Raw genomic sequence first — 19,999 nt, 5'->3', positions numbered from 1 at the left:
CTGTCTTGCCTCCATTCTTCGCGTCTCCTGTCTCCCCTTTTTTTCATCCTCAACAGGTTTCTTCCCCTCGTCCCACGTTGCATTGTCCTGCCGGTCGGGACATTTTGGCGCCCAACGTGGGGCCCGAGGTACGAAGATTCTATGAGGACACCTACTCTGGAAACCGCCGCGGCCCCCCCCCCCTCCCTGAGCCTCCACGGGCTGGCTTCTTTCGAGCCCACGCAGTTTTCACTCGTGGGACAAGACTCGAGGGCCTCCCCGGCGCGAGTGTGGCTTGTTTCGAGCCCGTAAGGGACAAGACTCGACAGCCCCCTCGGCAGTAAAAAGGCTCGTTTGGAGTTCACGAGGTATTCACCCGTAAGAAAAGACTCCAAGTTTGCCCGACGTTGGAGTAGCCGCCCAGCGAAGGACGAGAGATTGGTGAGTAGGTGATTGACATGGGACAGGAGTTGAGTTCACATGAACTCTTCCTTAAGGGTATTAAGGAATCTCTCAAGATGCGGAGAGTTAAGGCTAGAAAAAAAGATTTACGTGAGTTTTTCAGTTTTGTCTCTGATATCTGCCCCTGGTTCCCCCAAGAAGGAACGATTGATCAAAAATATTGGAAGAGAGTTGGAGACTGTTTTAATGATTACTATCGGGTTTTTGGACCCAACAAGGTCCCTGTATCGGCATTCTCATATTGGAATCTGATTAATGATATCCTAAAAATACATTCCTCAGACCCAGATGTTAGAGAGATCTTACAGACAGGGGAAACAGTCCTAAAAGAGAGTTCCCGCCCCCCTTCTGTCTGCCAATCTGTTTCAATAGACATGCCAGAGGAACCTAAAAAACAAGCTGATAATCAGGAAGCCTCTGCCTTAGAGAATCACCCATTAAAAGACCCCCCTAAAATCTACCCTTCCCTTTTGGCCTTTAATAATCAGGACCAGCTCTCCCCAAGAGACCAGATAGATTTAGAGGAACAAGCTGCCCGCTATAATAAAAAAGAAGATCCCTGGGGCCTCGCCGCGCCAACCTTGCGCGCCCCTTCACAAAAAATACATACCCCTCCCCCTTATGTCCCCCCTCAGGAACTCCCAACATTCTATAACCCAGTCTTAAACCCAAACCCACCCCTATTCCCTCAAGACACCCTAGTTCAAAACACCCCATCCTTAACCGATCCCATTAGGCAGGCAAAAATATCTTTAACCCAAGAAATTTCTTCTCTTAGAGAGACACTCCAACAAAAACGCGAACATATGCAACTCCTAAAGGAGCTGCATGCCCTTGAAAAAGAACTTAAAACCTTAATGCCTAACCAAAACCCTGAAAAACCTCAAAAAGGCCCAATACTTAATAAAAAGACCCTAATGACCTTTCCAGTTACCCGCAGCCAAAACCGTGGCCCACCCTCTCAAGAGGATACAATGGAAGAGACTGACAATGAACCCCCCGACTCTCATAATCCCCCCTCGGCCGATGAGGCCTCTGACACAGAAGACCCAGAAGATAACACTCCCAACTCCAATGATCCCACTGGCCAAAAATATCACCGGCTAGGCATCAAACATATTAAAGATTTAAAAGGTGCAGTAAGCTCTTATGGCCCGACAGCGCCCTACACCTTGGCAATTCTTGAAGGTCTCAGTGACCGTTGGCTCACACCCAATGATTGGTTTAAATTAGCTCGTGCCACCCTTTCTGGGGGGGACCACGTCCTCTGGCACACAGAGTTTAAAGAAAACTGCCGAGAGATAGCACAGCGCAATAGTGAAAATAGAACAACAAGATCATGGACTCGGGATAAATTACTAGGAGAAAAACCCTATCATACCAATGAAATCCAGGCAACTTTTCCCCCGGGGCTGTTAGCTCAAATTCAGAACGCTGGTCTCAAGGCGTGGCGCCGCCTACCTCCAAGAGGCTCCGCTACCACCTCCCTGGCAAAGATTCGTCAGGGCCCCGAGGAGCCATATTGTGAGTTTATCAGCAGACTCACCGACGCCGCCGAACGGTTGGTCGGAGAAGGCGAGAACGACAGCGCCTTTGTTAAACATTTAGCCTATGAAAATGCTAACCCCACTTGCCAGGCAACCATTCGCCCCCACCGTGGAGGCAACCTTGCTGACTACATTAAACTATGCTCAGGGGTTGGAGCCTCCCATACCTTGGGACTCGCTATCGGAGCCGCCCTCCGAGACTTTGCCTCAAACAAGCCTCCTAATCAACAATCTAGATTATGTTTCTCCTGTAAACAACCTGGACACTTTAGTCGAGATTGCCCAATAAAAAATAGAGGTCCACAACCCCAAAATTCATCACAGCCCCCACCGACACCCTCCAGACCAATGCCTTCCACCGTGTGCCCAAGATGTCGACGGGGCAAACATTGGGCCTCTGATTGTTATTCTAAAACAGATATTGAAGGTATCCCCCTTTCCAGGAAACCGGGAAACCCCAGTCGGGGCCAGCCCCTGGCCCCTCCATCGGGACACAACCTAGGGGCTGTCAGGTTTGTTCCCCAACAACCAAGTCCTCAGATCCTCCCAGCTCAAGTGTCGGTTCCCTCCACCGGGCTACCCCCGGAAGCGCAGGACTGGACCTCTGTGCCGCCGCCGACTCGATACTAACCCCAGACCAAGGGGTCCAACTCGTTCCCACCACCACGACGGGACCTATGCCCCCGGAAACATTTGGACTTATATTGGGACGGGGCAGCTCTTCCCTCGCCGGCCTGAATATAATCCCAGGAGTCATAGATAATGATTATACAGGACTCATACAACTCTTAGCCTCGGCCCCTCTGGGCCCTGTATCCATAGTAAAAGGCCAAAGGATAGCACAGCTTGTGCTTCTCCCATTAGACACCTCTAATAAACAATATCTGACACCAAAGAGACGGGAGTCCGCCTTCGGCTCCTCAGATGCCTATTGGATACAACAGGTCACTTTAGAGAGGCCACTTTTAACCCTGTACTTAGATGGAAAAAAATTTCAAGGTTTAATAGACACGGGAGCGGACGCAACAGTCATCTCAGATAGATACTGGCCTTCAACATGGCCCTCTAAAGCCTCATATACCCATCTACAGGGCATAGGACAATCAGCCAATCCCAGACAAAGCTCTAAAATACTCTCATGGGAAGACGAAGAGGGCAATACTGGTAAGGTCCAGCCATATATTATTTCTGGAATTCCCATTAATCTGTGGGGCCGTGATATCCTATCACAACTCAAACTTATCATGTGCAGCCCCAACGAAATAGTTGCTCAACAGATGCTTAACCAAGGCTATCTCCCTGGACAGGGACTGGGAAAAGCTGGTCAAGGGATAAAAAATCCCCTCTCTATAAAGCCCAACCCTAACCGACAAGGATTAGGCAGTCAGGATTTTTCCTAGCGGCCATTGATCCTCCTGCACCCCATGCGGAGAAGATAAAATGGAAAGATAATTCCCCCGTTTGGGTGGACCAATGGCCACTACCTGAGGAAAAGTTGTCCGCAGCTTCTCGGTTAGTGCAGGAACAATTAGCGGCAGGACATATAGAACCAACTACTTCGCCATGGAATACACCCATTTTTGTTATTAAAAAGAAGTCTGGGTCTTGGCGCCTCCTTCAGGATCTCAGAGAAATTAATAAAACCATGTTCTCCATGGGAGCCCTCCAACCAGGCCTCCCTTCCCCGACAGCTATCCCAGCTAACTATCACAAGATTATTATAGACCTTAAAGATTGTTTCTTTACCATTCCTTTACACCCCCTGGACAGAGAGCGTTTCGCATTTAGCCTGCCTGTAACCAACTTCAAGGGTCCTATGCAGCGCTTTCAGTGGAAAGTCCTCCCACAAGGCATGGCCAATAGTCCCACCCTATGCCAAAAATTTGTGGCACAAGCTGTGGATCCTGTTAGAACACAATGGCCCACTATTTATATTATTCATTATATGGACGATATCCTTCTAGCAGGAAAGACCACCACAGAGGTACTCCAATGCTGCCAACACTTAACTCACAATCTTACCACTTATGGACTCCAACTTGCCCCCAATAAGATCCAGCTCAAAGACCCCTACTACTATCTGGGATTTGAGCTACATAATCAGTCCATAACCACCCAAAAAGTCCAACTTAAAACTAGTCATTTATACACTTTACATGACTTTCAAAAAATTTTGGGAGATATTAACTGGCTTCGACCATACTTAAGGCTCACTACAGGAGACCTCAAGCCCCTCTTTGATATTCTTCAGGGAGACTCAGACCCTCTCTCCCCTCGAGAGCTGTCGCCTGAGGCAAAGGGCTCTCTTCAATTACTAGAAAAGACAATTCAACAACAACAAGTCACCTTTCTATCATACAAACAGCCCTTCTCCCTCATTATTTGTGCAACCCCTCATACACCTACTGGGGTCTTATGGCAAGATAATCCCCTCTTCTGGGTTCATTTACCCTCCTCCCCGTCTAAGGTCCTAGTCACATACCCATCCCTGGTAGTCAAACTTATTAAGATAGGAAGAGAAAAAAGCCGACAACACTTTGGCAGGGACCCTGATCAGCTCATTCTCCCCTACACTAAAGAACAGCTTAATTGGCTAACCCAAAATAATGATGACTGGATCATTTCCCTTACATCATTTCAGGGCAAGATAGATAATCATTATCCCCCTAATAAACTCCTACAGTTCTCCAGACTACATCCCTTTGTTTTTCCAAAGATAACAGCCACTAAACCATTACAAAATGCCGCCTTGGTTTTCACGGATGGGTCTTCTTCTGGCGTAGCAGCATATGTCATTAACTCACAAAGATTTCAGGTGCAGTCTCCATTTCAGTCTGCCCAACTTGTTGAACTTTATGCCGTTATAAAAGTGTTTAAAAAACTACAGGAGTCACCCTTTAACTTGTACACTGATAGTGCCTATATCGCCCTGTCTGTGCCCCAACTAGAAACAGTGCCATATATCAAGCCCTCTACCAGCGCTGCCAAACTTTTTCAACAACTACAACATCTCATACTACAAAGACAGACCCCATTTTTCCTTAGTCATCTTCGGGCTCATACTGACCTCCCTGGACCCCTTTCACAGGGCAATGCTATAGCAGACAATCATACCCGCTTAGTATGTCCCTTAACCTTAGATCCTATAACGCGAGCCACCCAATTCCACAACTTACATCATGTCAATGCCCACACACTTCGCTTGTTATTCAAAATTACCCGAGATCAGGCTAGACACATTGTTAAAAGTTGCTCAGGGTGCATAACCTTTCTGCCTCTTCCTCACCTAGGAGTTAACCCAAGGGGCTTACTCCCTGGACAAATCTGGCAGATGGACATTACACATATTCCTGAATTCGGCCATTTAAAGTATGTACACGTAACTATAGATACCTTCAGCGGCTTCATGGTTGCCACCCTTCATGGGGGCGAGGCTACAAAAAACATCATAGCCCATACCCTCCAATGCCTTACCACACTAGGAAAACCTCAAACTATAAAAACAGACAATGGACCAGGGTATACCTCCCAGGCATTTCAAGCCTTTTGTGCTCAATTCCAAATCAAACACGTCACTGGCATCCCTTACAATCCCCAAGGCCAGGGCATTGTAGAGCGAGCCCACCAGACACTCAAAAACACCATCAACAAGTTAAAAACCACCACTGCCTATCCGACCAAAGGATCTCCTCGTAATGTTCTCAGCCATGCATTGTTTACCCTTAATTTCCTACAACTTGACGCTCAGGGAAAATCGGCTGCCGATCGCTTCTGGCACCAAGAAACAAAAAATCAATATGCTACAGTTATGTGGAAAGATCCATTAACCTCCAAATGGAACGGCCCCGATCCAGTCCTCATTTGGGGACGTGGGTCAGCCTGCATTTATGATTCTCAGGAAGGCGGCGCGCGATGGCTGCCAGAGCGTCTCGTTAAGCCTGTCAACACCCCAAATCCAAATAACACATAAAGACTCCAGGGATATCTTCCCTGAGAAAATCTCTCTCTCTTTTCACAGGACATAAAGTTCTTCATGGAGTCCTTCATTTTGACACTCTTCACATTCCTCATCATCCCCGTTTACGGAGGGTTTGGGCCCCCCGTAAGCCGCGAGCAGCTATACAGACAGCTCTATGGCAACCCATGTGACTGCCCGGGAGGCACAGTGCCCAGTGGATACCTCCGTGCCCACACCGAGGAGCCAGCCCCACAAGGACAGGTAGATTTAGCATACTTAGCATCCACTGATTGCGGTAATAAAGTAGCCTACCTCGCCTATAATCCTAATATAAAGGGGGGATTCGGACTAGGAATAGATGAAACACAATGGACCTGTACCAATAAGCCCCGCATTATTCCCCCCATTGCAGGACTACCACCGCCCTGCCCCAGCGAATGCAGCTATTTTGATCAAATGCATTCTTCCTGCTACACAACCACCCAAATTTGTACTGGCTCAGACAACCAAACTTATCTCACAGCCATGTTATTGAGACGTAGGTCCGCCACATTCGGAGGCGATTGGGACTCCACCTCCCTCTCTGACAATAACAAATATAGTCAGGCGGGCTGCAGTGGTACAATTGGAAATAAAGTCTGTTGGCCAACTAAAATGCCTGTCCACATTTCAGATGGCGGAGGGCCAAATGACATATTAAAAGAGACTCTTGTCACTGAGCACATTCAAAAAATACTCCACCACCTATTCCCCCCTTTAACTTACCACCCCTTGGCTCTCCCAAAATCCCGGGATATGGATTTAGACACACAAACCAACAACATTCTCGAATCCACCTTCTGGGCCTTAAATCATTCCAACCCTTCTCTTGCCCAGGACTGCTGGCTTTGCATGACTATGGGAACTCCCATACCTACTGCAATCCCCTCCAATATCACAGTAAACACACAAATCTCTAACTGTTCCCGTCTCTCCCTTCCTCTTAGAGTTCAACCTGTAGGATTTAATACCTCCCCCTGCTATCAGGGACGATTTCAAAACAACACTTTTGATGTAGATCTAGGGTTTGTCACTTTTACTAACTGTTCTGACATCATTCAAGTTAACGGAACCTTGTGTTCTAGCCCTGGACAAGTTTTCATATGTGGGAACAGCCTCGCTTACACCACGTTACCCACCAACTGGACTGGACTTTGTGTCTCAGCTAGTCTCCTCCCTGATATCTCTATTATCCCAGGAGACACACCTGTCCCTCTCCCCAGCCTAGAATTTGCCACCGGGCGCCACAAGCGTGCTATTACAGCCATTCCCTTACTCGTAGGGCTAGGAATTACTGCTGGAATAGCCTCGGGTACCGCGGGAGTAGGTGTTGCAGTCCAGTCCTACAATAAACTATCACGCCAGCTGATAGATGATGTCCAAACACTTTCTGGGACCATCAATGATCTGCAAGATCAGATTGACTCTTTAGCTGAAGTAGTCTTACAAAACCGTCGAGGCCTAGATCTTCTCACTGCAGAACAGGGAGGTATCTGCTTAGCTTTACAGGAACGCTGCTGCTTCTATGCTAACAAGTCTGGGATCGTCCGAGACAAGATTAAAAAACTACAAGAGGACCTAGTAAAAAGACGCAAAGAACTCTTCGAAAACCCACTCTGGACGGGTCTCAACGGACTTCTCCCCTACCTGCTCCCCACCCTTGGCCCCCTCCTATGCATCCTTCTCTTAATAGCCTTCGGGCCATGGGCTTTTAGGCGCATTACTGACCTCATTAAAAACCAAATCGATGCTGTTTTGGCCAAACCAATCCAAATCCATTATCAGCGGCTAGCAACAGGGGACGGCCTCGAAGAAGGCTATCTTGGCTTCCTCCCCACGGGGACGGCATAATACTAAGGGTATGTCTACTCCCCCCACGAGTTGGGGAGGGGTATGGGCACCGAGGTGAGTGCAAAGCAAAGCATTTGCAAGGAAAGGGCTCGACTCACAACGGTCGGCTCCCTTTAACTTTCCTGAGAACATACCTGGTTTGCATAGAGGTTGGTATCAAAAAATCTCTACCTCTCCTCCACAAAAGATACCCAAAACCATCCAATAACGAGCTCTGCTCGTTGGAGGAACCAGGCCTCTGTTCCCTCACTCGGTCAAGGCCCACCTCCTTAAAACAAACAAAAAGGGAGGAGATGTCGGAAGCCATAGAAATCCCCAGGCCTTGCCTAGGCAGAACTTCCTGGTCACAAAACCCAAAGCCCGCGCGCGCCAAACCCAGAGCCCGCGCGCGCCAAACCCAGAGCCCGCGCGCGCCAAACCCAGAGCCTGCCCATTTCCTTGTACCTCATATGGCATCGCCCTGTCCTAGCCTATCAGCCCGCGACAAGTACCTCGCCACCCTATGACATAGCATATCCCACCCCCATCTGACATAGCTATATATATAACCCGCCATCGTAATAAAATTTTGAGGCTTGATCAGATCCCTGTCTTGCCTCCATTCTTCGCGTCTCCTGTCTCCCCTTTTTTTCATCCTCAACAGGTTTCTTCCCCTCGTCCCACGTTGCATTGTCCTGCCGGTCGGGACATGATCTTGCTTCCATTGCCTTGTTTCTCTATTTTTTACCCCTGTCTAGGTATCTTGCTTCCTCAGTTCAAGTGAAACAGGGCCCGGTTGGGACCTCCAGAAAAGAGGCCTTGCAATGTCCCTGCCTTGCATCTCCCTGCCCTACGGCTTAACAATCAGAAAAACCCCTCCTTGCGGTTTGAGCTTGAAACGTCCCCTGTCCAGTTCCTTGCTTTAAATAATTACACTGAAACTTGTGCTTGCTTATGATCACAATATCCCTTGCTTACTGATCACAATAGACCTTGCTTAAGATCACAATACACCCATGCTTACTGATCACAATCTCTATGGCTTAGTATTTTTTCCAGGTTTCTGTCACCACTGCTCCTGGGTTGATGACCAAGATGGAGAGCCACATTACCTGAGGTAAGCTTCCATGCAGACCCCCGGAACCATCATGTAGTCTCTGGAGGAATGCCCAGATTTTCCTTTAAATATCCCAGGCTAGTCTGAGAATGTAAGGCAGTTTTTGGAGGTGTTAACCCACTGCCTTCGCAGATCAGCGGTGCTCTGATAATAAACGCTTGTTTTATGGCCCAGCTCTTGTGTGAGTGTATTGGCTGAGTGGCACAGGCATATTCGTTGGACTCCGGTTTCACAAGTAGAAAGCTCTCACTGGTATGCAGTGCTACCTACCACTTTGTACTGAAATGGCGCTTTCATTTGGCCCGGAAAAGCCCCAAATAGTGAGCACTGAATGAATGCCTTGGAATGGGAAATAAAAATAAAAATTAAAAAAAAGAATTCTTGATCTAAAGTAAATACTCTGTGTTTCTTTTTTTTCCACCTCTTCACAGTGGACAGATATGAAGCATTTCCACCAGTGATCGTGGCTCACTGTCGTAGTAATTTAGGTGGAGGGATGTCAAAGAAAATACGTCATTTGAAAAAAAAATCTTCTAACTGATTCTCCCTTACACAAAAGAACTCCCCTTACACAAAATTGAAAATTTGTGACTCAAAGACTATAAGTGAGTAGTCACCATCCCATAGTGACAAAAACAATATAGAAAAATATAAGCATTGTGTAACAACCAATTCTAGAAAGTCCTACAGAAAATTAGTAAGTAGGCTTACTCCATTAAAAATAAACAGAAACCAGAAGTCACTTCATTAAAATGCAATACAGAGTCAAAGTAAGAGATGTTTACTTAATTTATAATCAGAACAGTTTGGTTTCTAATTGATAAATGATTGTTTCTTCAACTTATTTAATTCTATTTAATTTTTACTATTTAACACTTCACTTGATTTCAAAAGAGTTTCTGTTAATAATATTGGAAATGCATAATATCATAAAATATTTGCTTTGAAGCTATTAACAAATAATTTGTCTCAGATTAAGCAATGCATTTATAATAGAAAACATAATTTAGGAATATATGATTTAAAATGCTCATTTTTATAAAGCCAGTTTAATCACATTTTATTTGTCACTATTTTCAAGGAAAATAAATGTTGAAATTGCTACATTACCTACCTTTCCAATTAACCATTTTCTTACTGAGTCCATAGTAATAGCTCTTCCAGATAAGTGATGTTTTTTCTCAGCCAGAACCTTACTTTCAGCTAATATTAAGAATCCTTTTTCCATGATAAAAATCAATATCTATACTGTTTCTTTCAACAATAATTGCTTTTTCAATGTTGAAATGAACCAGGGAAAGCTCTAAATGGTTAACTGCTTTCATAAATATGGAAAGTAAAGTAAGTGGACAAAGAAAATAGAATAACTACAGTGAATCACAATCTTTAGCTTCTTCATATTTCCGACTTCCCGTTAGACTCTCTACGAATGAGAGGTCTCACATAAACAAATTGCACCCAATCATCATATGAGTAGAGATGCATTGCAATTATGTAGCAATTACTCTACATTTTTAACCAGTTTGATGAAATTTTTTGATTGTGGGAAGAGTAATTTTGAGGGCTCATGTAATACCTAAAATAAAAGTAACTCATGGTTATTCAAAATCTAATGACTAAAGAAGGCCATGATGTTAGTCAAATGTATTACATAATGAGATTATAAAATATACGTGACCTTCTAAATTGACATATATACTAGCTACAAAAGCAATACTAAGGAGGGATCAAAGGTACTGAGTTTTGGTGGCGTGACACAGACACACAAAAGTATGTGAGTATTTTGTGATAGTGGTTAAAACCATTTTCTTTAATTTATAGTCACACATAATATGCTCCTATCTCAAAAGGAATGATGTAAATATCAGAATGAAATGCTTCTACTATTATCAAGAGTGTATAGAATGACTTTGAAAAGAGCAATCTCATTTAGTTGAAACTATGTTGCATTTTTGGATCTCAGAGGCAAGTGCATAAGAACACTTTTATAGTAAACAGCTATACCCATGTAGCCATTTTGTACTTGGCCTTAACTTTTTTATGACCAAAGCAATACTGGAAAACATCACGGTAATAAATTTGTGCTACAAATGAATTCAGATATTGGTTGGCACTTTAACTCATAATACTACTAATTATTTTAAGCAAAAATGTGCTGATTTTTGTGTCCAGTTCTGATGGTACAAAAATCTGTCTTTTGGAACATACTGCCTACCGAGGAAACTCGCATGAAAACAATTGAGCATGATACAACCAGAAGAACATAATAAATGTTGTAATACAGGATGATGTCTCATCAAATGAGAGTAACTTGACTCAGTCTGTTCCCAACAGTTTGGGAAAGCATTGAGAAAGAAAAAGAGAGTGTGAGACATTGTTTGAGGTAAGAGAGGAGGGGTCGGTGGTGGGGTTGTTCCTCACAGAGGGAAATCTATGTGCATTATGTTAAAGATATGAGTTTTCCATACTGCACTGTTGCACAATTACCCTCACCTAACTTCATTGCCATTTTTGGCTGTCCAGGTTAGTGTGCTTCCTAAACTGAAGGATTTTGTTAGTGAAATCATGTATTTCCATGTAAATGGTCTTTATTAGCTTCAGCGAGTCCAAGTAAATCCTGTAATGGTATTAAATATTTCTATATTACAATAAATGTAATAGTTAACTCATAAAGTAACTAAGTTGGATATGTACGCAGATCATTTTAAACCAGGGGTGTCCAAAGTGGGGCATGCAGGACAACTGCAGCTCTCAATCCATTGTTAATTGGCCCAAAGCAAATTGCAAAAATATATTTAGTTCACTTAAATAAATCAGGTGAGGCAATATGTACTTCACCTCGTGTGAGTGGCCCGGCTGTTTGTGTATTTTATCGCATATGGCCCTTGGTGAAAACCATTGAAAAAAGTTTGGACACCCCTGTTTTAAACTTTATTATATTTCAGATTATTGAAACAGATTTCACTTAAATTATAGGTAAACATGGAAAATCATGTAACTAGGAAACCAGTTTGAGAGTCAATGTGTAAATTTTATAGAACTTTTAAATTTTACAAAAGTTATAAGTTGAGAACTCCTCAGAAAATTTGTCAAAATTTTAAACAGATTTTGAATTATAAATCACATTTTTCCATATTATTTTGTCCTTTACTAGTAGGAGCTTTGCTTTTCTACTTTCTTCCCTTACTAAAATACTATAATAATAATGTAATAAGAAATATAATTTATAATTAAATTTGATATAAATTATGATTATTTATTATAATGTAATAACATAAAGTTTGTTTCCTTTAAGGAACTGTTGTCAAGAAAAACACTATTAATATAAATCTAATAAATTATTTCATAAAGTAATACCTATATTACTGTTTTAATAAAAATCTCACATTTTCACCAGCAAAAGGAGACAGGTTCAAAGAGTGGTGAAAAAAATTCTCTACCGATGCTAAATTGAGAAAACTAGACTTCTCATATTGAGGTAGAGGGGATGTAAGTCTGGGGGTAAGGAAGGAAAATCTATAGATTAAAAATGGCTCTTCAAGTAAACGGTGAGACGACATCCATTTCCACTCACTTAACCTGTCAACTTGCCAGAACTGTCATGTCAGCACTCCAGCTAAACCACGAAGCCTGATCACATCCCATTATCTCATTTTTTTAGAAAAAAAAATTGCATGAAGATGCCAATCAGGAAAAAAAAGAAACAAAAAAAAAACTTGCAACCAAGGAACAAATGTACTGATGCTGAAGGGTTGCTTAGTTAACGGAATTTTAATATGCAACTGCAATGTTTCTTAATAACATTAATTACACGCTTAGTAAGGCACCATCCTAACTCATTAGTCCCTTTTTTTTGTTGTATTTTATCTCTTACTAACAGAATGGGTACTATGTGATTGGCCTGTTTCCATTAATGTTGCTTAATCTTTTTATAGCACTATTTAAAGCTGCTTGCATAAACATTTTCTAGGCAACTATTACCTATGTATGCATATGTGTGTATCAATTAACTGCACCAACATTTGACGTGCCCCAACCACATGTAAGTGTTATGATAGACCTAGAGGCAGGAGAAAGATAAATACAACAATGTATTTACTGACAAAGAGCTAATAGTTTTGTAGGGCAGATGAAAATGATATCCTCAATAAATCTGGGAAGCGATGTTTGCCATGAGAGAGATTTAAAAAGACGATGTGATATATTTTAACTCAAAATTTCATTTAATTTGGTTGTTCATTTTTTAATGAATCTAATTATACATTATTCCGTGGAGTGACACAATATGTTTAAATAAGTAGTGCAGTCATTCAAATGTCATGCATATAATATTTAGGTGTAAAGCACATCATAATGAATGTTTTACAGTATGCATATCTGTATATATACACAAAGATATATACATATATGTTGTATATATCTGTATATATAATATATACACAGTTATACATACTGTAAAATATATATTATAATGTATACATCACAATATCTTTGATATATACATATATCATATACCTTTCTGTCTACAAACTACTATAACTCATAAAAGGAAAAATGTTTACTTTCTTAGAAGGTATTACTAGAACGTTAATGTTATTTCTGTTTGGAAATAGCCAGTGAAATCTCTTAATATTAACCTCAAATTATTTTAGGCCAGATAATTTACATCATTCTGCTATTGTTATTTACAGTACTTTAATTTTAACTACTAAGTTAACAAGATTAGTGTTTATTTTGTCCTTATCTGAATAGACTCCAAAATGAATAAGTAAGATTTTTGATATTTAGGTTAAGGCAATGGAGTAAAAGCTGATTGCTGTACTATCTCCTATAGAACACAACAAAAGAAATAAACAATATGGGAAAACTACCATAGCTCCAACCCCCTAAACTGTAAAATACCTTCCAAACATCGTCAAGTCTGGAGGAAAATGAAGAAGCATGGTGAACACCAATTAGCCTCAATATGCAATCCTCTATGAATATCGATTTCACGAAAATTATCTGTCAACATTGCGAAAGCCCATCCCATGATCCTTTGATGGGAAAAAGGAGATGTAGAGCCAGAGACTTGGGACATGTGAGACATGACTTCATAGATATCCAGCTAAAATTCAGAAGTTGGGGAGAAGATATTTAAGGAAAGAAAAAGACAAGCCTACTATAAGATTTTGAGGTGACCTCCAGGGAGATAAAGACTCTAAGTCTTCTAAGAATTACTCATGGAAACCCAGAAATACTTTAGAATAAACAGTTGTCCATAGTCTAAATGAAATTATACACAACATGGCCTCTCTTTTGAAAGAAGAACAAATAAACAAACAAAAACCTCTAAAACGGAAAAAGGGGCTGAAGACAAATGGAGATGAAGAAAGCTGTAGTCAAGCTTAGCAAGGAAATGAACAAAAGATAAAATAAAAATAAAGAAACAAAATCTACTTTAGAAACAAAAAAGAGTAATAGTTGCCAATGAAAGTTAGGGAGGTCACAAACAGGCATCAATAAATCATACAATATGAAATAAAAATGATGGCTTCAAAATTATTATAGGAAGTTAACAAACATAGAATTGAAACAAAGAAAAGCCAACATAACTCCTTAAGAAAAGAAGTGAAACAGAAAAGAATATTCAAAGATAAAACAGAAGAAAACATTTGTCTTTATGTATAAATGTTTTCAGATTTTTTTGGGTAGATACCCAGGAGAGGGATTGTTGGGTCATATGGCAATTCTATTTTTAATTTTTTCAGGAACCTCCACACTGCCTTCCATAGCGGCTGCACCAGTCTGCATTTCCACCAACAGTGTATGAGGGTTCCTTTTTCTCCACAGCCTCTCCAACACTTGTTACTATTTGTCTTGTTGATGATAGCCATTCTGACTGGGGTGAGGTGATATCTCACATAAAGATACGTGTGCTCCAATGTTCATTGCAGCTTTATTAACAGTGGTCAAGATATGGAAACAACCAAAATGTCCTTTGATAGATGAATGGATAAAGAAGTTGTGGTATACATACACAATGGAATACTATTCGGAGGTAAGAAAAGATGAAATAGGACCATTTGTGACAACATGGATGGATCTTGAAATTATAATGCTAAGCGAAATAAATCAGACAGAAAAAGCAGAGAACCATATGATTTCACTGATATGTGGTTTATAAACCAAAAACAACAAAAGAACAAGACAAACAAATGAGAAACAAAAACTCATAGACACAGACAACAGTTTAGTGGTTACCAGAGGGTAAGGGGGGTGGGGGGTGGTAGATGAGGGTAAGGGGGATCAAATATATGGTGATGGAAGGAGAACTGACTCTGGGTGGTGAACACACAATAGAATTTATAGATGATGTAATACAGAATTGTACATACATGATGTAATACAGAATTGAAATCTCTGTAATTTTACGAACAATTGTCACCGTAATAAACTTGAATTAAAAAAAAAAAAAAAACATTTTTGAAATAGTGTAAATTAAAACATAAATGTAGATTCAAGGAGCTTGGTTTTTCCTAGGACTATTAGATGCAGGGTGATCAGGACTCAGATACAACCCAGCAAAGTTACGGAAGAAGGATAACATTTGTATTCATATAGTAAAGGAATAACCCAACCAAGGGAAAAAATATCCCAGAAACCTCAGACTTCACCATAGTACCTTTCAATACCAACACAATAGAACCTTTTCACCAAGGTGTGAGAAAAAGAAAGTATGGCAATAATTTTATACCTATTTTCCGATTTAGAGACAATGAACAGACACTGTCAAACACATAAGGCCCTTCCAAGAGAATCAGGTCAGTGACTAAAACAAGCCACTTATGAGATGTAACCAGGACATGTTTTTCACTTTAAAAATTAGCATTAATGTAAGACCTTTTCACATTATGGAAACTCAGTTGGAATATACAAGACAAAACAGAATGCAACTTTTACCTGCTACTGAATCAAAATATGTGAAAAACGTGATGCTTAATAATAATTACATGGGACTCTGCATAAAGTAGTTAATTAGCACCAGGTGCAGGAAACATTAAGCGCTCATAGGAACGAGATCACCTCAGGTCATAGGGTAACAGCTTGTCCAAAGAACAGAGGCTGCAGGGAGTAAAAGTATAGGTTTCTTTCTAAGACACACTCAAGATGCCTTTTGCGGAAAAGTGGATCTTGACCTGAAAGGGTTCGTACATAATACCTATGCATTTTAAGATAAAAAACAAACAAACAAACAAACAAAATCCCAAACAACAAAAAAAAAACTGGAAAATATCCAAATTTTTCAGGTTTCAAGCTGGGATGGAGGGTGGTGGTGCTGAAAATATCAGTTGCATTACTCTTTCAATGTCTGCTTTATAATTTGCCTTGAATGAATTTTTTAATCACTCTCTTTTTATTGAACTTCTTGGTGGCCTCAATAAAATGCTTTAGAGTATGTTACCACAAAACTCTACTTCAACTCAAAACAAAACTTTCTAAAGTGAGAACATATTTAATTTTTGCATTTAAGCAGTTACAGGATTGAAAAAAAATGCCCCTACAATTTCTGTTTAAAAGAGTGTTCTTTAAAATAATAATAATAAAAGATGTGAATTTTGTCCCAAATATAAGTATATATGTATATATACACTCACACATTTATATATACATGTATATATAAATGTGTGTGTGTGTGTGTGTGTGTGTATACACACACACACACACACACACATATACTTATAAACTCTCAATACTTACAAACTTTTGTGTGGCCAGTTATATCCTTCTATCAGAAGGAAACATACTTTTTAGTCCCTAAATTAGGAAATACTTAGACACTTCCATCAAGTTGTGTATTGTCAGTTTGTGTTTGATGTTTTAAACAAGTGTCACCTGATATACTCAGCTTTTGGTTTCCATACTGGAGGCAATCAACATCCAGCATATGGTATACAAGATACAAAATGGGAAAACGGAGCAGAGCTCAGCTTCATGAGCAAAGCAGCTGGTAGATTTGACAGTTCATTTCCAAATTACTCATCATGTTTGGAGTTGCTGCTAGGAAAAAATGTGTTGCCCATCTCCAAAATAGATGTTCCTTTTTTTTTTTTTTTTTTTTTTTTTATTTCCAAGCCGCAGAAAGACTTCCAATGGAAAATAAGACAGATGAGTATAGGAAGCAAAATATCTGTCCCTATTTAGATCATTGTCTTCTGTCGGTTTCCTCATCGGAAGAGTTTTCCAAATAAACAAATGAATAGTTAGCATTCATAGCTAACTATGTCCTAGGATGTCCTTTTGCTTCTCATACAAAGAGTGTCTTTGGAACAGCAAAAAGGCAAAACCACAGGAAAGGCTGGTGGGTTTTTAATTATCAAAGTGGCATTTGTCTAGATTTTGTGGTAACCAGCAAATAAAGAATTTCGATTCAAGGGCTCTTTCTGAGATGATGATGACATTGAAGATGAGTAAGTGATGTCTGGAGAATACTTTCTTCCGGTGTCAAGTATGTGATTGTCTGCTTTCAGTAAAATTTTCCAGACTGAGGATTCTCTAAATCAAGAGTTATTCTTACACTCTCTAAAGTACATTCTAGAAGGTGTTTCTTCCAACTGTAAATTATATAGGACTTCTAATTCTTTAACTCAAATTCAGCTGATAGGAATCATTCATTTGGACAAAACTCCCAATTTGGGGGTATAGAATGGCTTCCAAATGGACTTTCCACACAGATTACCAAGTTTCATCTAGTATGTAATATAGTGATTGGTTTCTGAATTTATAAGTATTCCAGAATCTTCATATATTTTAAATTTTCATTTGAAAGCTTTAGACAGGAACTACGCCCTAAATTTTCTCTAAATTTTATATACTTGGTACATATATCTTCAGCTAATTTATTCTGAAATGAAATGCTGGATTTCCTTCCCTTTCTGTCGCTTTTACTTTGTAGAAGACCCTTAAGGCTATTGACAAGAGCTTCAAAGTTGAAAACACATTTTAGTCCACTAACAAATATTAATATTAATGTAGTTTTCAATTATTTCAATATTTAATTCATGATTTTACTTGATTTATACCTTCTGATCTTAAAAAATGTTGACACATCTATAGTTTTTGAAGTAGAATTGATGTAAAAAGTTGACACAAAGGAAAAAAACAGGCTAATTTCCTAACTTTCAGTCTCTTCTTTGGTGATCCAATAAAAACATATCCAACATTCAGTTTTCAAAACTAATAGTAGTTGTCAAGTTTAAAGTATAGTTCTTCATATTTCTGAACATTGTCATAAGTCATTTGAGATAGATTTATGAAATGACAGACTTTCCAGAATAAAGTACAACGTGTCAAGAAGCTATTCTTTAGTTCCGGTCCAATGGGAATTTAAGAAATCATTTAAAACAAGAATAAGAAACAGAAATAACTTTGAAATGCCTTGTAGGTGACAAATGCATCTCAATAGTCTGTGTGCATAACATTTTCTAATCAATGTATATTTTATTCATGAGTTTTAAATATATTGGAAATTATTAACATATTGTTGCATGTTCTGGGAACTTGTGAAATAATATGTCAAGTTGTCATGGTTTATTGCCATAAGGTTTCTATATATAAAGATCTATAATTTAAATCAATATGTAAAGATTATAACTTATCCTGTTAATTTGTAAAATTGTTTACCTCATTCTGTCCCATTCACTTCTTAATTTTAGATGCCATAACATAGAATGCAAAATTATCACATTAATATGAATTCTTATAGATACAAAAAATGAGGCTTAAAAACTATAACATATTCCTCAGTTTTCTAACATCAACTGTGAAAAGTATGACCAGTTTAATATTGTTTCCAAAAAATGCTTGAAATTTATGTCTAATTAATTGTAAGTCATACCTCTATTTCAAAAAAATTAAAATGTGAACAAATATAGGTCTCAGAAATGAGGAATTTCTTAGGCAATGTTGGCATAGAAAATGTTTTCATGTAAATGATCAATCTTGAACTAAATTCATTCCTAGAACAGCTTTGATAAGTCAGTATTATTTTCTCCATTATTCTTTCTAGTTTATTCTGATCCATTCGAGGATAAAGGACATTCAATTACTGACAGGGGAAGTACTGCTCAGAAATGGCCAGCAAAAATTTAAATAGGGAAACTAAAGTTCATTTACTGTATCATCTATCTATGTAAGAATATATCATATAACAACACAGTTTGTCAATGTCTCAACCAATGGGGGGAAAATGTTATGAATTTGGATCACTATACATGAACAAAGTCAAGTCAGTATATTAAGAAAGCTTTCGAAGTTAGAGGGACCATTTATAAAGCTATGTTAAATTGAATAACTTACTGAAATATCTCTTGGTATATTAAAGAAGCAATGTATTAAAGTAATTAATTCACCCACCTATCCATTTATGCATCCATCTATTCAATTACTCATAGCACAATTGCCAAGATTTCTTTTATTTAAACACATCTGTTCGTAGGTAAACTAAACTTTAATATATACAGAAAGGTTATTAAATCAATGAATTTGAAAATAATTTATCTTCCAAATGTTTACAAATAATTACTACTTAAATCACTGCAAGCAAAAACTGTTAACATCAATTTTGCAAAGCCAAATGAAGGATGGTATATATTAAAACCACAAACTTTTCATGCAAAAGAACACAGCTCATCCCTCCCTTTTCCTCTTAGTATAAGCATCTACTTATAATAACTTAAAGAATTCTACTAAATTCTGTCCAAATATGCATGCAGATAATAAGTATGCAGCCCTTGAAAATGCCTTTTAAAAAACACAGACTCCAAGAAGGTTAAAATAGAAGAAGGGCATAAATTAATAGAACTTCTTAATTTAATTCATATGAAACCAATTTTTTTAATATCAAACATAACTAATAATCGATTATTTTATATATGCAATAAAAAGGGAGTATTGTATTTTTCTCTTTAAGAAAAGTTCGCAGTTTATAATAGTAATCATTCATATATATTTTTAGATGAAAATTGTTACCTGTTCATTACTAAGTACATAACCATCTGTCAAAGGGATGAAAAGATCAGGAGCAAC

General features: G+C 39.3%; 1 protein-coding gene across 20 annotated transcripts in view; it reads right to left on the bottom strand.

Annotated features, from left to right (window-relative positions):
* Positions 1-19,999, bottom strand: part of ROBO2 (roundabout guidance receptor 2) — a 1,701,369-nt gene that overhangs the window by 111,582 nt on the left and 1,569,788 nt on the right. The window lies entirely within an intron of this gene.

This window comes from Rhinolophus hipposideros (assembly GCF_964194185.1).
Source record: "Rhinolophus hipposideros genome assembly, chromosome: 2".
NCBI lineage: Eukaryota > Metazoa > Chordata > Mammalia > Chiroptera > Rhinolophidae > Rhinolophus > Rhinolophus hipposideros.
This window is presented reverse-complemented; position numbering and strand designations above follow the sequence as displayed.